This window comes from Erpetoichthys calabaricus, chromosome 1 (assembly GCF_900747795.2).
Source record: "Erpetoichthys calabaricus chromosome 1, fErpCal1.3, whole genome shotgun sequence".
Classification (NCBI taxonomy): Eukaryota; Metazoa; Chordata; class Cladistia; order Polypteriformes; family Polypteridae; genus Erpetoichthys; species Erpetoichthys calabaricus.
Window position 1 is genome coordinate 346,310,385 of NC_041394.2, and position 22,117 is coordinate 346,332,501.

The window sequence follows — 22,117 nt, forward strand, 5'->3', positions numbered from 1 at the left end:
GCTACACCGATCCCTCTCTCACTTGGACAGAGGCAGTGGCACTGTAAGAGTTATGTTTCTAGACTTCTCTAGCGCCTTCAACACCATCCAACCTCTGCTCCTTAGGGACAAGCTGACAGAGATGGGAGTAGATTCATACCTGGTGGCATGGATCGTGGACTGTCTTACAAACAGACCTCAGTATGTGCGTCTCGGGAATTGCGGATCTGACATTGTGGTCAGCAACACAGGAGTGCTGCAGAGGACTGTACTTTCTCCGGTCCTGTTCAGCCTATATACATCGGACTTCCAATACAACTCGGAGTCCTGCCACGTGCAAAAGTTTGCTGACTACACTGCTATCGTGGGCTGCATCAGGAGTGGGCAGGAGGAGGAGTATAGAAACCTCATCAAGGACTTTGTTAAATGGTGCGACTTAAACCACCTACAACTGAACACCAGCAAAACCAAGGAACTGGTGGTGGATTTTAGGAGACCCAGGCCCCTCATGGACCCCGTGATCATCAGAGGTGACTGTGTGCAGAGGGTACAGACCTATAAATACCTGGGAGTGCAGCTGGACAATAAATTGGACTGGACTGCAAATACTGATGCTCTGTGCAAGAAAGGACAGAGCCGACTATACTTCCTTAGAAGACCGGCATCCTTTAACATCTGCAATAAGATGCTGCAGATGTTCTATCAGATGGTTGTGGTGAGTGCCCTCTTCTACGCAGTGGTGTGCTGGGGAGGCAGCATTAAGAAGAAGGATGCCTCACGCCTGGACAAACTGGTGAGGAAGGCAGGCTCTATTGTTGGCATAGAGCTGGACGGTTTGACATCCGTAGCAGAGCAACGGGCACTCAGCAGGCTCCTATCAATTATGGAGAATCCACTACATCCATTAAACAGTGTCATCTCCAGACAGAGGAGCAGCTTCAGCGACAGACTGCTGTCACTGTCCTGCTCCACTGACAGACTGAGAAGATCATTCCTCCCCCAAACTATGCGACTCTTCAATTCCACCAGTGGGGGTAAACGTTGAACATTATTCAAGTTATTGTCTGTTTTTTTTTTTACCTGCATTTTTATTACTCTTTAATTTAATATTTTTTTGCAGCTGGAGTATGTGAATTTCCCCTTGGGATTAATAAAGTATCTATCTATCTATCTATCTACTAGGGGGCTCCGCCCCCTGCTCGCTTCGCTCGCCAACCCCTGGTGTTGGGAATGACAAAGAGCGTGATGTATGAATGAGATATAGAATAGTGTGACGGTGTAGATGATGCAAATAGAAAGCAAACAATAAAGTGTGTGGCACAGTGTAAAGGTTTATTTGAAAATTTCTTTGTACACGCCGTTTAAGTGTAAAAGGTAATTCCAGCTCAGAACTTGTAAGGTCATTTAAGATGGTTATTGTTGTGATCAGAGTCAAGTTTGTCAGAGCTTAGAAAGAGTTGTGTCTCTCCAGGAAGTAATGGAATGACTTGGGTATTTATGTTTTCCATATTAATATTTTTTGGACATAATATAGTGCGTTGTGTTAAAAGGGGCATTTGGTCTAATGAGATTGCTGTTCGAAATGTCTCTGTAACTAAGTCGTCGCAGATTAAGGCTTGAGGAATTGTAATAATATGTGCCTGAAGTCCAGCTGTATTGGTGAGTGTACCATCTCTCAGTTGTAATAAGCAATTGTTATGATCTGGTTCTGGACATCGTATCTTTTTTACTAACTGTATCTTTTGAAAGCAATGCCAATTGTCTGCGTATTTTAAGGTGCACTGAACAATAGCTGAGCGCATGGCATCTGGAAGAATAGCTAATCACTGTCTAAAATCTCCTCCTCATAAAAGTACCTTTCCTCCAAAGCGAATATTATTATTCATAAACGTTTGTAGAAGTTTATGAATGGTGTTGAGTAAGTGACTTCATGCCATTGAACATTCATCAATAAACAACATTTTTTCAAGACGGATGTCACGTGCAGTGCCACCGTTAATGTTCATAGTGGATACCGATTTGTAGGATCTAATGTAGTTGATAAAGATTTCACTTTCAGGTACATCGTCAGTTATAAGCCTCTGTAGATATTCAGTATATGAATGTAAAGAAGGCAGTCTAATTTGACCCTTTTGACAACAACGTGTAAATGTATAACTTGTATTTCCAGTTGTTTCTTCAGGGAAGTGAACTGAATGACAATGATTGCAAATGACATTCATTAATCCGAATGAATTTTACTGGTGTATGTTTTTCTTGTGCCGTTTGAGAGGCGCGTTGTTGCATGTGTAGTATTTGGGACGTGTTGTTTTGGAGCTGTAATCGATTTGCCTGTGCTGTGTGAGAAGCCCGTTGTAGCCTTCGCTGCCATTAACGTATGTCTGAGACGGGAGGTGTTTCGTTTTGAATCCGTGCCTGTTGCGATGCAGCACTTTGATTGATAGTTTGCGTCATGTGGATCTAGGATGTAGATTTGTGCATATTTGCGTTGTTGATTTGTTTCAGGGTGCACTGTTCCAATGTGATGCAGTATTTGTGCACATATGCGAAAGCAGTATGGGCCATTGCCTTTTGGTGGCCTGATATTTACTCCGGTATATGCAAAAGCAAATGAACTATTGTAGGATCTAATGCAGTTCATAAAGTTTTTACTTTTAGGTACATCGTTAGTTAGAAGCTTTAGTTGAGCTTTGCGTTTTTGGAGTCGAGACATTTTTTCTTTTAGAAATATGGATAAGTAATAAGGAGTATTGCACTCACTGTTAATATGGAGCCTTTCTGCGGTTGAACGGTTAATAGTGCCTTATTGTAATGAGATCCACCTATGCTGCATAGCCGTCTATTTTGTTGTTTCTTTCGTTTTCGTGTGTTTGTTCCTGTTATCCTTTCCTTTTCGTTTTGTACCCGTGACCGTGTATTCATGACTTGTTTCTTTCTCAGCATGCGAAATATGGATAAGTAATAAGAAGGATCGCAGTCACTGTTAATATGTTTCCTTTTCTGCAGTTGAATGGTTAATAGTGCTTTATTGTAAGGAGATCCACCAATGCTGATACCTATGCTGTCTAGTGTGAAGGTGTTGATGTTCACTTTAGAATATGTGGCTTTGGGTGTCACTTCTTATGGATGTGTGTGTGTGTGTGTGGGGGGGGGGGGGGGGTTGAGGATTGTTGTCGCGCGAGCGTCTTCTTTCTTTTTGTGTTCCTGTGTCTTGTTGAATCCCCCTCTTTGTGTGTGTCCCGTCCCTTGCTTGTAGGGTCTGTGGGGGGGGTTTTGTGTTCTTTTTTTTGTGTTCCATGGGCTTGTTGAATCCCCCTCTTGGTGTGTGTCCCGTCCGGTGCCTGTAGGGGGGGGGGTGCCTTGCTGTTGTGCGCGAGCCTCTTTTTTTTTTTTTTTTGTTTTTTTGGGTCTAGTTTCGTGTGCAATGTGTTTCGTTCTTTGCTTGCGTTTGAATACTTTTTTATGTGCCGTTTCCTTTTTTCGGTGCTCTTTGCGCCTCATTTCTCAATTTTTCCTGTGCTCACTCCTTTTTTCTGTGGTCTTGTCCGCCTCTCTCGCCCTCTTCTATCCGCCTTTCTCGGCTCCTCAGCCGACCCTCGCGGACTCTTTTTGCGCCTGCGCAGTACGTCTTTTTGCAGCTACGGCCCATTGCCGGATGTGCCTGCGTCCATCATCCGGTTTAGCATTCTCGGTTAGTAATATGGATCTATCTATCTATCTATCTATCTATCTATCTATCTATCTATCTATCTATCTATCTATCTATCTATCTATCTATCTATCTATCTATCTATCTATCTATCTATCTATCTATCTATCTATCTATCTATCTATCTATCTAATCTAATGTAGACCGAGAAATTAAAATCCCTCGGTAACTTTTTTTCTCGTGTGTCGTAAAACATTCGACATGCGCAGAACAAATCGGGCAGCGTCGTGAAATGAATTTTAATTAAGCAGAGAGCGCGTGCTCGAGACAAATCGGATGGGGACTCGTGTCGCAAAGTAAAAAAAAAAAGCAGATCGTGCAGGGTCATAATAGTTAAGCTCTGCGCATGCGTGCGCATATCGGGTAGCGACACGCAGATCGGGTAGCGACAAGCAGAGAGCGCGTGCGCGAGACAAATCGGATGGGGGACTCGTGTCGCAAAGTAAACAAAAAAAAGCAGATCGTGCAAGCTATGCGTATGCGCGCACATATCTGGTAGACACCACAGATCGGGTAGCGGACAAGAGCAAGTAGATATTGCTGCAGACCGGAGTAAAATGGGCGTTAATATCATTTTCGACTTCAGCCAATCATATATTAAATTTGCGCACGTCAGTCACTGATCAGCCAATCGCAAATTTAAACGTCGCGGTCAATTACCGTTTTATTCAACAAATCGCTAAGCGGTGTTATTTGTCATTCATCGGCCACTTTAACCAATTGCCTTTTGGAAACGTAAAAAGAAAGGTGGGTGTAATTTCTAAAGGTGGACGTGTAAGATAATTTCTAAAGGTGGACGGTCGAGATAAAGTGACTGTAAGAGACGGAGTGTATACAGTGATCCCTCGCTATATCGCGCTTCGCCTTTCGCGGCTTCACTCCATCGCGGATTTTATATGTAAGCATATTTAAATATATATCGCGGATTTTTCGCTGCTTCGTGGGTTTCTGCGGACAATAGGTCTTTTAATTTCTGGTACATGCTTCCTCAGTTGGTTTGCCCAGTTGATTTCATACAAGGGACGCTATTGGCAGATGGCTGAGAAGCTACCCAACTTACTTTCTCTCTCTCTCTCTCTCTCTCTTGCGCTGACGTAGGGGGGTGTGAGCAGGGGGGCTGTGTGCAGCTGCTTCGTGAAACGACATGCTGCACAGTGCTTCGCATAATTAAAAGCTCAAAGGGCACGTATTGATTTTTGACTTTATTTGTTTTTCTGTGTCTCTCTCTCTCTCTTCCTGCTCCTGATAGAGGGGGTGTGAGCTGCCGCCTTCAACAGCTTTGTACCGGCGGTGCTTCGCATACTTAAAAGCCAAAAAGCCCTATTGATTTTTTTTTTGACTGCTTGCTTTGCACTCCTTTGAAAAGGAAGATATGTTTGCATTCTTTTAATTGTGAGACAGAACTGTCATCTCTGTCTTGTCATGAAGCACAGTTTAAACTTTTGAAAAAGAGACAAATGTTTGTTTGCAGTGTTTGAATAACGTTCCTGTCTCTCTACAACCTCCTGTGTTTCTGCGCAAATCTGTGACCCAAGCATGACAATATAAAAATAACCATATAAACATATGGTTTCTACTTCGCGGATTTTCTTATTTCGCGGGTGGCTCTGGAACGCAACCCCCGCGATGGAGGAGGGATTACTGTATTCATAAAATACCTCTCCGACGATAGTCTACTAGTGTCAATATCTTACACTATAGCACTTTGTCGAGTGCATTATTAAGACTGCAGTGTATTTTTACCACAGTCATTTATGAAGTAGCGGTTCTGAAAAAATAATAATAAAAGTTTGCATATGAGATATTTATCGTTACTGAACAACGTCTGAAGAAAATTTAAATGAACATAACAATACAAATTTGTGTCCGCATAATTTTAATGGATTGACGTGGATTTAAGTGTGGGCTCTACTTGATTAAGTCAGTCAGATTAAAACAAATGTTTGACTGTTGGTGTTTACTCGAATGTCCAAATGAAATAGCCGCCTACATTTAACGGGTCACCTTAAAGACCTTAAAGGCTATGAACGTATTACAATTTTAAACGTTGAATAAACTGTCAGAGTTTCTAATATTCCATTGTAGCCCCTTCTTGCCTGCAGATCACAATCTGTTCTTTGTTTGCTGATGTCAGTCAAATATTCTTCGGTCTTCATGTCTGTTCTCAATATACCAGCAGCTCCAGTGAGTTTCTTGCCTATGAATCACGTATTTAAGTTTATTTTTTAGCTGTATTATGATTACAGATTATTACAAATCACATACTTGACACTCTCACGTTCAGGTATCAGGGAATATAAAACGTTAAGAAAGCTGGCAATAAAATTGTGACTTTAAAGAATCCATTGGCTGTCTCTATGTTATCAATGTTAAATGTAAGAAACACAGTTGTCATAGTGCTAATAGTCACCTTTCAATTATTATTTTTACAATGAAGTTTACTATGTTAAACGATCTGTGAAGAGCAAATATTATGCCTTCAAAAGACTAATAATTTTGCAGTTTTTGTGACTGTGCACCTGTTAATCAGGGTATTCAATTATTTGACTTAATTGGACCTTTATTACTTTTGGGATTTTAAATACCTCTTTAAGATCGTCAAATATGTGTTTATTATAATACATATTACTTATGCTAAAGTTACATTTAGAGATTAAAACATGACAGATGTTTGTTCATATCTCATTGAGCCTCCATTTGACTCCATCAGGTCCTAGTGGTGTGCTGAACACATCAGCCTGTCTTTAGGGTCTCTGAGACTGGAGGAGGTCAGGAGTCCAACTGTACAGCAGGCACTGATGGGCATCAGCATCACGACTGGTAACAAGATAGAGATGACAGATATTTGAGCTGGACATAATCCTATATGAGTATCCAAGCACAGAGTTAATTGGGAACCAAACTACTGGCGGTGATCTACTAGCATTCCACTGAGCACCAGAGAGGGGGTGGGTGTGGGTGGATGTTCCCCGTGAAACTTGCTTTGCGGCGTTTGAAGATTTGCCAGCACCGCTGAGTGCCGGACCACTTCAAGCACTGAATATGCATCAATTACTACAGCGAAAATGATTATTAATACAAACGTGAATACAACATATATTGATATTTATACAAACGTACAATCACAACAAAGAAACAAAAAGTTATTTGAAAAACACGAAGAAAACTTAGCAATTGCAAATTTCATACGTTTTAATTTAGAAGCAAACTTACTTCCATTGTCAGAAATAACAAACAATTCGTTTCGTCGCTTCTTCTTTGGTCTAATAGAGTTTCTTCGCTGCTGCTATTTCAAAAGAAACTCTATGAGGCGGAACCTCAAAGCGGTAGGGATCACTAACTGTGAAAAGATTGGTGGAAGTTACACTTGATAGACAACTTCAAACGTTGAGTGAGTTTTTGATTGTCACACTTTAACAACAATCTCATTCGTTGAAATTCTGAATTAGCCAATACTATCCACTTCCATTTACAGTTATCCCGCCTTCAGATCTGCCCATAATGTCTCCGGTCTGCAGAAATACCCTTCTCGACAAGAGCCAAAGAAGTTCGTTGATGCGTGGGTATCAATGACGTCATTACGCGTGTGCGCCTCAAAATCACGCGACGGGCGTATTTTCAACATGCCTTGAAGCGGCGCTTCGAAAACTCGACATAGTGTCGACATCTCAGTATCGAGCGGACTGTCACTATTGACTGGTCATTCAGGTGGAAGACACGGGACGAGCAAGGTACGTAGTTGCGCCATATACGAGTTCGGTAACTTGTGAAGACGACATTCCAGCTTTTGTTTGAAAGTCCGCACGCTGCTCATTCCTTCAACGTAAGTGTCAGGCTGATGGCTGCACATCCGCGGCTTGGTGGCGGTTTCTTAAATAGAAAGTGAACCGGAGCACGGGGTTTCTTTCTGATGTTGTACCGCTGAGTATGCCCCCCAACGAATTGACTGTTGGTTTTCTATTTAATACCCACGAAAAGAAATTGAACATACTCGAAGAGCTGCCTCGAAATTCTGCATACTGTAATCTACTCGGCCAATTGTGTCCTGATGCATCCATAAGTGGCTAACACAATACATTTACTATGCATATAAGTGCAACCTAAACACGTTCAAAGGGGATCGCGTCACTCCAAATACAGTTCGAGCAAAACAATAGAATTTCTCGTTAACCGAGTTATTTTTATTAATTTCTCGTATACGATGTATAGGGACAGTATTGTAATCGTCCGAAGATTCGATGTTGTGATTTTGATGAATTTCTCGTATACGACGTATGGGGAAAGTATGGGAATCCTACAAAAAGTCCATTTCGTTATTTTATTGGATCTCCACGTTTTAGACCTCCCCAGTCCGAAAACGCCATTTGTAGAATTATGTCTGTGTATCTGTCTGTGTGTGCGTGTATGTAAACACGATAACTTGGGCACACTTTCAGTTAGGTCAACGAAATTTTGCGTACATATATTAGGTACAAAACGTTGTTTTCTATTAACTTTTGTGCTATTTTCGTTAACTGGAGGTTGTACTTTACCTTTTATTAATCTCCTATTCAACTGTTACGAGAAAGTCTTATGGTGACGTGTTTCGTGACGTCATAAAAAGCGACGGCTAGAAATCTCCGGTCATCCGCAATACCGTGATAGATAGATAGATAGATACTTTATTAATCCCAATGGGAAATTCACAGTCTTAAGCAGCAGCATACTGATACAATAAATAATATTAAATTAAAGAATGATAATAATGCAGGTGAAAAACAGACAATAACTATGTATAATGTTAAATGTTAACGTTTACCCCCCCCCAGATGGAATTAAAGAGTCGCATAGTTTGGGGGAGGAACGATCTCCTCAATCTGTCAGTGGAGCAGGACAGTGACAGCAGTCTGTCGCTGAAGCTGCTCTTCTGTCTGGAGATGATACTATTAAGTGGATGCAGTGGATTATCCATAATTGATAGGAGCCTGCTGAGCGCCCTTCGCTCTGCCACAGATGTTAAACTGTTTCTAGGAAGAAAGAAGTGGTACGAAGCTGGACAAGAGTGTCGTCTGCAGCTAGAACCATCTCAAGCAGGAGTCGAACGAGTTTAGAATCGCATCACCGAGCGACAGAGAGAAAGGGTATGTACTTGCGGTTCGGGGGCTACATTTTGTGAAGACGTTAAATTTCGTTCGCTCCACTCGGTTACTGCGCGCGACCTGAATCGGAGGTGGACTGCGCGTTCACGTCATTCAGACCACCAGCGTGCTTTGCTCGCGCGAGTCTCCCTGTGGCCGGAGTGTCGTTGTTGTTCATTGGTATCTTTTCCTCAGGTTCACTTCACGTTATCGAGACTCGGTTGTATTTCAAAGCTCCGACACACAGGGCCGGGTGTTTTTATGAATTCACACCATCATCGCCCCCCAGACCAAGACCTCCTGCTACGTGCGTCATCCAGCCAAACACAAAATACAATAAACGTATTGTTTTATCTTTAAGGTAAACATACAAGAGATACTGATTCTGTCCTTTTAGGAGAGCCTACACCGATCATACTGTATGATCACACTTGTTTATAGTGTGTGTGCTACTGCAATTTGCGTTAGGCAATATTACTCAACTGTAGCGGAACTGAATTTTAGGATGTTGATACCACCTCTGTCAAAATAACCGCCCAAAGCCCCACAACCCTCCAGTCCAGAAGACCGGAATCACTTTAATTTTTTTTTATTTGTTGTCACCTACTGACCTGCAGATTGTGCCATTGAAACATCATGACTGCTGCTCCAAGTCAGACAATTTAAGATTCTCCGGTGGCCCTGGGCATCAGCATCTCTTACACAAACACACACACACACACACACACACGGAGACAAATCAAATGAAATATACTGTAACAAGGAGTCGCAGACACCTGTGACCCGTATGTATTCTTCCAAATTCCAAATGAAGGTCCATAAAAGTGAGTTGCTATTGGAATCTGTGCAATCAAGTGTTAATTGTTAATGATTTGTGAACCACAGTTTTGTTGTTGTTTCCAACGTACATAATATTTAGAAAGAGAGGCAAACCACAGGAAAAATTCTTTACTTCATTTCAAATGGTCACCGTTGGCTTTTGAAGAATTTTCTTGAAGCCTTAGCCAAAAAAAGAGAGAGAAATACACACAATACATTTAGCAAGAACCATAAACTGCTATTAAAGAACCAGGGTTTTTAAGAGTGTACCCATAATTCAGAGTCTACAGAAATACTGTAAGGTTTCTGCTGCCAATCATCAGATAGGGTAGGGCTCCATCATCATCATCATTGGTAACGTTAGCCTCTTGCCTCTGTGTTTTTTTTCTCCTTATTACCACAACGTTAGCCTCCTCCCCCTCAGATCTGGACAAGCTAACATTAGTTTCCTCTTTGCTAATGCTAAATCCTGTGTGTGCAATTTCGGACATTTTTAGTAATGTAACTGCATTTCTAGCCTTCTCACTTTCTCATATATGAAGTACAGGTAATGTATTGGAATCGTCCAAAAAAATTCTATTTCAAGATTTTCATTAATCTCGACGTTTCAGACCTCCCTGAGTCCGAAAATACCATTTTTGGAATTATGTCCGTGTGTCTGTCTGTGTGTGTGCGTGTATGTAAACACGATAACTTGTGTACTTTCACTTAGGTCAACGAAATTATGCATTCAAGTATTGGGTACAAAATGTTGGATTTCTTTCAACTTTTAGGCTAGTTCTGTTAACTGGAAGTGGTAACTTTACCTTTTATTAATGCAGCTGCAGAGTCCAATTTGATCAACTTTACTTTTATAATAATTGTTCAATATATTATTAAGTTGATTTGTTGTTGATGGTTCTTTAATGTACATAATAGAAAAATATAATCATTGTCTTGTGGTTTACTCCTCAAATATCCATCCCCATATTTGAGTATACGAGAAAGTCGAGGGGCGACCACTCCCGATTTTTTTTTTTATTATTTTAAATTATTGGCTGAGGTGAAAGCCAGCGTCATGTCACACTCAGTCATTCAGGTGGCATTGTTTTTTACAAACTCTTCAACTACGTTAGGCGGACGCACTCGGAATTAACTGTGTGCGTTGCGGCCTTTAACACTAGAATTAGCAGAGCCTACGAAAAAACTCGTAGATCCGTCCCACCTTAAATCGCTTTACACTTCTCCATCAGCCTCTTTTGTACTGTAAATGTTTGATAAGCAGCAAGTAGTCTACTATCACATCCCCCACTGCCGCACAGTTCTCAGCTCAAATCTGTTTACCTGCGTGTCAGTCACTTGGAGTTGTATAGAGTGAGAAGTCAAGCAAAATGACACCTTTTATAAATATTATATCGTTATTTGGAACACATGCATTTCGTGTGTGTTCCGTGTCTACAATGATCTATGTAAACACATCGTTAAAACAGAAACGTTTTTCATGTTTTAGTAATAATTGACAAAATGTAGACATGAAGTTTATAATGTGTGAAGCATAAAGTCCAAATATCAAAGAAATACTTTCACAACAGGTACAAATATAAGAGAACAAATGCACTCAGTCAGTCTAACAGCCGCTGTAAATGTGTGATACTTGTAAAGGTTAGCTTTGTTTTTTTTTTGTTTTTTTTTATTCAGTTTCATTCTCTGTCGCATTCACGATTCTACCCTACCCCCCCTCCCCATCTGACACTGCTGTTTTCACATAAAGACGTGCTATAGCTCGCTATAGCTTACATGTTATTTATTTGGATCACATAAAGACGCACTATAGCTCAAGTGTTTTTATTTGGATCACATAAAGACGCCCTATAGCTCGCTATAGCTCAAATGTTTTTATTTGGATCACATAAAGTCACGCTATAGCTCACTATAGCTCAAATGTTATTTATTTGGATCACATACAGTAAAGACACGCTATAGCTCAATTGCTATTTATTTGGATCACATAAAGACGCGCTGTAGCTCGCTATAGCTCAAGTATTTTTATTTGGATCACATAAAGACGCGCTATAGCTCATATGTTTTTATTTGGATCACATAAAGTCACGCTACAGCTCACTATAGCTCAAATGTTTTTATTTGGATCACATAAAGTCGCGCTACAGCTCGCAATAGCTCAAATGTTTTTATTTGGATCACATAAAGACGCGCTATAGCTCGCTATAGCTCAAGTGTTATTTATTTGGATCACATAAAGACGTGCTATAGCTCGCATGTTATTTATTTCACCAACGCTACACCTTCCAGATCTAAACACTAGCGTGGTGTAAGTGCCCAAAAAAAGTCTAACTGCATTCTCGTACCATTGCTCACGTACTAAAGTGTCAGCAGGTATTTTTCGTGACATTACAAGTGTAATTTGTGAGCGTGCCTTTGACGATCAAACAGAGGAAGCTTTGCAGTTCACTTGTGACTTTATGCTGTAGATCTGGCTCTTACATACAAAGGACGGTGCATGTGCCCAAAACATTAACATTTATATGTTACTTCCATAAAAGCCAGAGCTAATGTTATTTACCTTGAGTTATGTACTTACATGACGAGGGTTCTACATCGGATCAAGAATGTACTTTTGCCATCGCTGTACTTTGTATATGTACTTGGGAAGCTCTGCACTCGAGACTTTATGCTGTAGGAAGTAAGTAAATAAATAATTGTAAATAGATAAATCGAATGTTATTTACCTTGAGTTATTTACATACATGATGACGGTTCTACATCGGATCTGGCTTTTATGTAAGTAACATATAAATGTTAATGTTTTGGGCACATGCACCGTCCTTTGTATGTAAGAGCCAGATCTACAGCGTAAAGTCACGAGTGCAGAGCTTCCCATGTACATATACATAGTGCAGCGATGACAAAAGTGCATTCTTGATCCGATGTAGAATCGTCGGCATGAGTTGTGTATACCTCTGTTATAGCGCGTCTATGTGAAAACAGCAGCGTCAAATGCGGGGGGTGGGTGAGTTGGGAACGTGAACTCGGCTGAGAGAATAACAGAATAGAAAAAAACAAAGCTAACCTTTACAAGTATCATAAATCACACCGGCTGTTACAGACTGGAATCAAATGTATGTTTTTATTCTAAAATAGTAAGAACACGAGCAGCTCAGTTCTCAAAATGGACTTGCCCAGGATCGAACCCGGGAAGTTTTGATTACAAGTCAGCAGCCGATACTGTTACGCCACCGAATCTGTCGTTCAAATCGTTTGTCAATGTCGCAGGTAAACGCGGGTTGTTTTTTTTTTTGCAGTTATATTTTTGAATAAAAGCTCATTTATTCTGTTATATTTGTACCTGTTGTAAAAGTGTTTCTTTGATATTTGGAATTCAGGCTTCACAAATTATATACTTCATGTCTACATTTTGTCAATTATTACTAAAACATGAAAAACGCTTCTGTTTTAACTATGTGTTTACATAGATCTTTGTAGACACGAAACACACATGAAATGCATGTGTTCCAAATAACGATATAGTATTTATAAAAGGAGTCATTTTGCTTGACTTCTCACTCTATACAACTCAAGCTACTGACAAGCAGGTAAACAGAGTTGAGCTGAGAAAACTGTGCACCAGTGGGGGATGTGATAGCAGGCTGATTGCTGTTTGCTGCTTATCGACACATTTACAGGACAAAAGACGTTGATGGAGAAGTGTGAAGCGATTTAAGGTGGGACGGATCTACAAGTTTTTTCGTAGGCTGTGGTAATTCTAGTGTTAAAAGGTTTTATGTTGATTTTTGGCAAAAGACTGCAGTATAACTTGTAAAAAGTGTTTCAGAAAAAAAATCCTTCTTCAGAAAATGTTAGCATCGCTTAGTTCTTACCATGCAGTCACTTCACTACTTGCAGTTGTGCAGATAGCAAAGGACATGCCCCCATACTCACCCTTTCGCATCAGGGTCACGCAGGCTGCCAGGAGTGGAGCGACCTCGGCGGCCTAAACCTCGACTAAAGGATGGACAGAAGCATCATCATCTGGGGGTCACTCCATCTGGCAGTGGGCGCATGTTTCCTGCTTTGGAATGAGAACAGCAGATGCCAGCCATTATTGTACAGGAAATTCTTCATCCAGACTACTGGAGAGACTGCTGGAGACTTGTCAATGGTGGATTTCACACACACTTCAGAAACTTTCTTTATTCTAAGCAACCATGGGCATAGCTGTATGTGTTTGAGAGTTTCCAAATAATTCAAAATGTAGGTACGAGAAAGGCTCTAGCAGTTAGTATGACTCAAATATAAAATTACTCAATGGTCCGAGTGTCTTCTTTTTAAAGGCTTTAGTGAAACTCCAAGCAAACAGTTGACACAAAAAAATAAAGTTTTTAACACACACAGATACACACACACACACACAAATCGTTTTGTCTACAATATTTCATTTTTGATTTTTGGTTACATTTCTTAAAGTTTCAATATGTGATTGCACACACTGTACACTTCTAACGTAATAACATAACGGTCAAAATGTTCTGTGCCTCTCTAACAATTGGTGTGTCTGTCTAACTGTCTGACTGCAGTCCTCTGTTGTGTAAATACAGGAATATAACAGAGCATTATGGACATTTCATTAACGTTTTAGCTTACATGAATAAAACAATCTTTCATTATGTTCTCTTCCACTTTCTGTTCAAATTTAGTAAAAATATATTGAGATTTACCATTAACATTCATGTAAAAGGTTTGGCTCTTGCAGCAGGCGCATGGACTAAGTGACCATCACTCGATTTCCAAAGACTCTACAAGGATGTTTAATGGATGGACAGACAAACCATTAAAACCAGTTCACGGCAATGACTGTGGCCTCTCTTTAACTTTTATATAATTTTGCTATTCTACTATACAGTGCATTCTGAATGTATGGAGACCACTACGCTATCTGCACAACTGTGTCCTGCAGATGTAATTTTTTGTCATTTTTTACCCATCAGTCCACATTCATAATGACAAAGTTGAAAACAAGTTTGTTTAGACAGGTTTACAGAGTTACTAAAAGTCCAAAAAACCTGAAATCTTTCCTTCATAGAAGTTTTCATACCCTTAATTCAATTCTACAAGCTTTGCACACTTGGATTTGGGAAGTTGATCCCATTCTTCCTGGCAGATCCTCTCAAGCTCCATTAGGTTGGTCTCTGTAGGTTGCCATCTCAATGCATGTCTAAGTCTGGGCTTTGGCTGCCGCACTCAAGGATGATCAGAGACTTATGGTCTTGCTGTATGCTTCAGGTCATTGAACCGTCACACCAGTCTCAGGTGGCATGCATTCTGGAACAGGTTTTCTTTCAAGGATTTATCTGTATTTGAATGCATTCCTCTTTCCCTCAATTCTAACCAGTCGCCCTGTCCCTATAGTGTGCTGCTGCCACTACCACTAGGATTCAGCCTAGCAATGAGATCAGGCAAGTGATCAGCAGTGCCCGGTCTCAACCAGATATAGTGCTTGAAGTTCCATCCAAACCCTTCTTTTATTTCAGCAGACCAAATAGTCTTTCTCCTTATGCCCTCCAAGTCCTTCAAAAGACTTTTATTCAAAACAACTTCCATCTAGCTACTCTGCCATAAACACCTTCTGATGAGGTGGCCAACCTTCTGACAAGTTCTCCCATTTCAGAAGTGATCTAGTAGAGTAACCACTGGATTCTTGGTCACCTCCCTGACCAAGGACCTTCTTGCCCACTTGCTCAATTTTGCCACATGGCCAACTCTTAAACTCCTGGTGGTTCCAAACTATCCATTTCACAATATCAGAGGCGCACTGTGTTCCTGGGAGCACTCAAAGCTTTAGAAATGGTTTGACCTTCTTGCTCTGGTCTAGGCCTGACCACAGTTTGATCAAGGCTTGGGTTTTGTCCTGATAAGCAGGCTGTTTCTGTTTTTTCTGTTTGTTTCTTTTTGTTTCTGCTTTTTTTTTGTTTCCTTTTCTGTTTTTCCTTTTCTGTTTATTTTTCTGTTTTTCTGTTTCTCTTTGTTTCTTTCTGTTTCTTTTTCCATGTGCTTGATCAACCTTCTCAAAACAGTGTAGTCCAGTTTTGCATCTCCCCCCCTGCCCCCAGAACTTTGTCATCTCAACCATATACAAGTATACAGATAGATGAAATTGCGAAGCTCGGGGTCCACAGTGTAACAACATGAAGTGCAAATAAAAAATTTAAATTAAAAGTGTAATTAAAATTAAATTTTAAAATTTAAATTAAAACACAAACAAGACAAGATATTGTACAAAGACAAGATTGATGCAATGTATGGTATTATGCAATCTAGATACATAAATATAGTCAATAAATATGTAATATAATAAAAGATATAGATAATACAGAAATTATCAGTGTATGATAATAGCAGTTTAAGACGTGTAAACAATGACAGGCAGAACGTTTCACAGCAGAAGGATATCAAAGAATATCAAAGTGCAGTGTACAAAATCCTTAAAGGTCAGTATGAGATTTTCAGTTCTTTTCTACATGCACACCCGTCTTTACAGGACAGTGGCTTGCATGTATAAAAGTTCTGTTTTTAGAGGTGGTTGAGGCCTTGTGGAAGATCCCAGGGGGCAGCATGGTGTTAAGGAGTCTGACAGCTTGGGGGTAAAAACTATCCTGCAGCCTGGCAGATCTGGCTCTGATGCTGCAGTATCTTCTCTTGGATTGCAGAAGTGTGAAAAGTCCATGTGAGGTGTGTAAGGGATCCTGCACGATGCCGCAGGCCTTGCGGAGACTGCGTTTGTAAAAAAAAATGTTCTGTAGTGAAGGGAGATGCACACCAATAATGTTCTCTGCTGTCTTCACTATCCTTTACAGGCGCTTGTGGTCGGATATATTGCAGTTGCTGTAGTCGCTGAAGTATAAGGCGAGATCAAGCACGGGTAAAACGCGTGCCTAAAGAAATCTTAGTCCAAAAGTTCATTTTAAAAATATTTAGTGAAAGTTAAAAGCAAATAACTCACACAAGAATAAAGAAAAAAAGTAGTTACACACATAGAATTAAAGGCAAAAAAAGGGAAAAATGTATCTTCTCTAGACTTGGCTAAAATTTCTCAAGAAAAGCTATTTCTGTACTTTAAAGTTCTTTATTTCTTCTTTACTTAGATTCTTAGTTTCTTCTTCTGTACGCTTTAGACGTACGGCTCAACACTTAAGTTCTGTTTTACGAGTTGCTTTACACACTCAAAAGGCCCGTAGACAAGTGCACAGGCACGGTTTAAAACCATATGCCTTCTACACCTTACACATGGCAAGGCTCATCACTAACTGAGAATATTATTTAGTCAGAGCAGATAGAAATAGCTAGAATATACCAATTTCACTCAATTTATGGGGATTATAGGAACCTCCCATATATTATGCTTTTTCATCTAGTAAACTATTTATGGATCTTATATAACTAGGAAAATGGCTCTTACAGTTGCCATACCAGACAGTGATGCAGCTGATCAGATCACTCAATGGTGCCTCTGTAGAGCATAGTGAGAATGGAAGGGGGAAGACTTGCTCGCTTCAGCCGCCTCAGGAAGTGTAGTCTCTGCTGGGCTTTCTTGATTATTGATGAGGTGTTATGCATCCACGTAAGTTCCTCAGTTTATGTGCACACCGAGGAACTTGGTACTCCTAGCAGTCTCCACATCTAAACCGTTGATGCGGAGTGGGATGTGGGCAGGATGTGATTTTCTAAAGTCCAAAAGGATCTGTTTTGTCTTGTGGACATTGAGAGTTAGATTGTTGTCTTCACACTATGTGGACAGCCGTTTCACCTCATCTCTATATGCTGTTTCTTCATCCCTGCTTATCAGTCCCGGCACTGTCGTATCATCTGCAAACTTGATGATGTGATTGGAGTTGTGCGTGGCTGTGCAGTCAGCGGGTTGAAGTGCAGTGGACTAAGCACGCAGCCCTTCAGTGCTCCAGTACTCAGTGTGATGATGCTGGAAGTGTTGCAGCCCATCCAAACTGACTGGGGCCTCTCTGTCAAGAAGTCCAGGATCCAATTGCAGAAGGTGGTGTTCAGGCCCAACCTGCTCAGTGTTACAACCAGCTTTTGAAGGATGATTGTTTTGAAGGCGGAGCTAAAGTCTATGAATAGCATCCTGACATATGTGTCTTTTTTTTATCCGGATATGTCAGGGAGAGGTTGTCTACTGAACAATTCATTTATGGTGGCCGAATTTGTCACCTTTACTTTGCTTCCATACTAACATTGGGCATAGCGGCACCGTGAGTGGGGTCTTGTTGGGGGCATTAAGCTGTGTGAAAAATATTTGCTAGATAACGTAGGTGATCAGAGCCGACAGTAATGGTGTACAAAGTATGAGAGTACTGCCATTAATTTCACTTTCTGGTAATGAAGTCGTGTAAGGTATCACATTTTAAATGAGGGGTCATCAAAAATTCTTCTCAGGTCTGTGTTGTGGCAAATAAAATGGGAAATGTTTGGACTTGAAAATGATTTTTGCCAAATTGTCAGTGAAGTTTCTCAATTGCTGAACATAACTCACTCACTAAGTCATTTTTTTGTATTTGTTCAAAGGTTTTTTGGGTTAAAAATATGGAACATTGCTTCCTAAAGTCTGCTGCTGTGTGTAATCTAACAGATGATAAATATGCCTTTCTGACTTGTACATTCAACATAAAGACCCTATGCACTTGGAGCTGCAGGTTGGACAATTCAGAGAAAACCAAGCTTTCCCAAATTCTCCTGGCCTTTCACCTTAGTCTGATGTATAAAATAAAAGTACAACCTAGTCGACCAGAAATCCCATATTTTTGTAGTTGACTTCTTACCAAATGCAATTCTTGTTTCAGTTTGTTTAAAAGGACTAGACATTATAGTTCCTAATAATTCAGCACAGCACTTCCCTTGAATAGGGTTGGTGATGTCATCTTTGTTGGCATGACATTAATAATGACCACTGAGTGATGTTTCCACCAATACGACATATCAATTGTGCACCCCGGCCTCCTAGGGTCTTTCAGCCTTATACCACAAGACACCCTCAGCCAAAGCAGGCCCACCACAGGCTGATCAGACCTGGGTGTGTGTTGAATGGTTACTAAGTGGTCGTTTGGCAGCCCATATTATCTCATTTCACTTCAGACTCACCCGGTCAATGCTTCTTTCAGCAACAATGTTGAGTTCCTTAATTGCCTTCCTCTGATGCCCACTTCCTTCAGCAGCCTTGTAGTGGAACTGGCTACAAGCGCCTGCAGCCCACCTCTACTGGCCACACATCCTCTGTTACCAGCTATGTCCAGAGACCACAAAATGATTACTATTAAATTAAACTTAGATACCAAAGGAAAAAATAAAAGAATGTGTGGTGTGAAAAAAACACAGAAAGCACAGATTAAAGGTTGGGGAATCCGTCCCCGTATACTGTGGGTTTAAGAGAAAAACTTTGTTGTTCACTACAATGGTCAGGTTTCCAATAAACGATTGACATTGAATGGTGCATACACGGAGCAATTTATGGGATTAGGAACGGAAGTAAAACTGAAGGAAGAAGGAAGGGTGACGTGGATGATTTTTTGACAGAGGTGACATCATCCATGAGCGACCGGAGGTGAAGTAATCCGGGTGAGTCGGGAGTAATGCAAAAATACCTCGGTTGACAGGATGGTGATTTCGGAATGAACTCAAGTTGCTGTAGCTTTTTGTTCCTCGTCTTTACTAGCAAAATGAAGACAGAAGCGTTAATGCACTGCCTTAGTTCCCTGTCTTGCGGTTTCTCTAAGCTTGTTGGGTCCTTTAGCTGCCCCCTAATTGCTTGTGTGTGACCGGTTATTGGAAGCTAAATAACAGCCTGTTACACCATGAAGATCTAAAGAACATGATTTATAAGCATACCATAAAGTGCTGGAAATTGGCTAATAATGATGAGAATTGGCAAAATATTGTGAGCGTCTAAAATATAATAGCCGTTGCCCAATTGTCACTTTTGGCAAGGTAAAGAGTTTAGAACAAAATCTCTAGTACTTCAACTAACACAAGGTATTTCAAAATTAACTAACAATGAAAGTAACATCATTGAAGACAAAACTAAATTAAATGTCCTGCAAAACAAGTTAGATAAAATTTATCAGGCAAAGGGGGGCTTTTGTGAGATCAAGAAGACAGTGGTTGGAAAAAGGAGAAAAGAATAGCAAATGTTTTTTTCTGTCTTGGAAAAAAAAGGGCTGAAAACAACATGCTTCAAAAGATCATAATTGATGGTGTCCTTTGTGAGAATCCTAAATTAACTGAAAAATTTACAACCAATTTTTACAAAGAACTTTATACTTCAGATACTAATCTGGATAAGTGCCTTGAGCATGGGAAAGGCACTATATAAATAAAATGTATTATTTGTGTCCCAGAATGTAAGCATGAATGAAATAAAAGAGGCCATCAAAATTAAAGGATAATAAATCCCCTGGGAATGATGGCGTAACATCAGAATTTTATAAAAGTTTATAGACCCATTTCATGTTTTTTAAATGTAACTTTCGAAAGTATTGAAATGACTGAATGACCTAATTCATTTAGACAAGGCGTCATCACCTTAATTCCTTAGCCTAATTAAGATGTTCTATTTTTGGATAATTGGCATCCTGTAACATTCTTTAACAATGATTACAAGATACTATACTCCATAATCGCTAAAAGACTGAAATGAAGGATAAATGAGCTTATTGACAAATTTCAGTCAGGTTTCCATAAAGATAATAATATCTGTTTGATTTTAGACTAGATCTTAAGCTCTTTCATCACCGTAGCAGTGCATGCTCCACAACCTGACCTTAAGCTCTATTGGATTGTATAGGAAGTATCTGTAAATCTTTCAGGTCTCTCAACTGCTGTTCTATGGGGTTTAAGTATGGTCTTTGGTTGGACAACTCTTGGACTCTTAGAAGTTTGCCACAAAGCCAGCACATCATTGTCGTGGTGGTTTACTTTGAGTCATTATAATACTGAAAGGAAAGCCATCAGCCTAGTTTGAGGCTGTGTGTACTTTGGAGCAGGTTTTCCTCAAGGTCCTCTCTGTATTTGATTGTATTCATCCTCTCCCCAGTTTTGACCACTTTCTCTGTCCCTGCTGCTGAGGGGCACACCACAGCATGATGCTGCCACCACCATGCTTGACTGAAGAGATATTAGGCAGCTGAAGAACAGTGCCTGATTTTTGCCAAGAGTTCAAATTTTGTCTCATTTGACAAGATAATCTTTTTCCTTAGGCTCTCGCAGTCCTTTACATGTCAGTTGGTAAACTTTAAGTGGTCTGTTACATGCCATTTACTCGAGAGTGACGTCCATCTAGCTACTCTATCATAAATTCCAGATTGATGGAGTGTTGCCAAGATGGTTGTTCTTCTAACCAGTTCTCATAACTTCTAAAGCTCTGTTACAGCAAAGATTAGGTCTTTGGTCTCCTTCATGACCAACGCTAGTTATTCTGTTTGGCTGGACTCCACATTTTAGGTGAAATACTGGTGGTGCCAAACTTCTTCCATTTCACAATTATCACGGCCAATGTCTTCATGGAAATGCCCACAGCTTTAGAACTGTATTTTTATCCCCTTATCTATGCCTAACCACAATTTGGCTGCAGAGGTCTACAGAGTTTCTTGGATGTCTTGGCTTAGTTTGAAGTTACACAGATACATATGGGCCTTTCTAAACAATGTCCAACTGAGTCAAATTGCCAAAGTTGGACTCCAGTCAAGTTCTAAAAACATCTCAGGAAGAATGAAAGCAAACAGGATGCACCTGAACACAATCTGAAGTGCCACAGCAAGATATTTGAATACTTAACACTGTACAAATGAGGGATTTCAGTTTTTAAATAATTTGTAAACTTTTCTGAAAATTTAATTTCATATTGTCATTCTGTGTACATTGATGGGCAAAAATCTCAAATGTATCCATTTAAAATGAAACCTGCAACACAGTAAATTGTGCAGAAAGGCTCTGAATACTTTTGGATGACATCCTACTGTTTCTGCAAACTGCTTAATCCAATTTAAACAGCATACATTTTCATACATTGACTGGGAGGAAGATTACATTGATTTTTTTTTCCTCTCCTTACTACTATCCACTCATGCTGCAATATCATAAAGTACAAATGGTAAGGCCTGTTAATGAGTATTAAAGAAGTTATTAACAATATGAAGTCCGTGTTACTGCCGCACAGCTCCAGTAGTGTGTACTTCACATGTGCAGTTTTCAAGTGTGTCCTGCTGCTGTTTTCTTTTTTTCTTCCCCCATATGCTAAAGATGCACTGACAAATCTAACTTTGCTTTACGAGGTGCTGTTAGATCGGTACTAAGTTTTTGACTTTGGTATCGATACCAGCTTTCAGACCGCAGTACTGGTACCAAATCAGTAAATAACGGTCATCCCTACATACCACCTGACCTCTCCTCTTATCAAGATTCCCTTTGAACAGAATATACATGAAAGTTAGTAATT

The 22,117-nt window shown here is 40.2% G+C and overlaps 2 protein-coding genes across 3 annotated transcripts in view; both read left to right on the plus strand.

The window, feature by feature from the left end:
* LOC114669265 (zinc finger protein 721-like) overlaps positions 1–22,117 on the plus strand; it is a 235,882-nt gene that overhangs the window by 197,165 nt on the left and 16,600 nt on the right.
* LOC114668771 (gastrula zinc finger protein XlCGF26.1-like) overlaps positions 7,287–22,117 on the plus strand; it is a 31,108-nt gene continuing 16,277 nt past the window's right edge. Inside the window, exon 1 of one of the 2 annotated variants that reach the window (XM_028824706.2) lies at positions 7,287–7,419. The gene's annotated coding sequence lies outside the window, so the exon portion shown is untranslated. Of the gene's footprint in view, positions 7,420–8,698; positions 8,813–22,117 lie in introns of those variants that run through there. The other variant, XM_051926126.1, reaches the window with a different exon arrangement.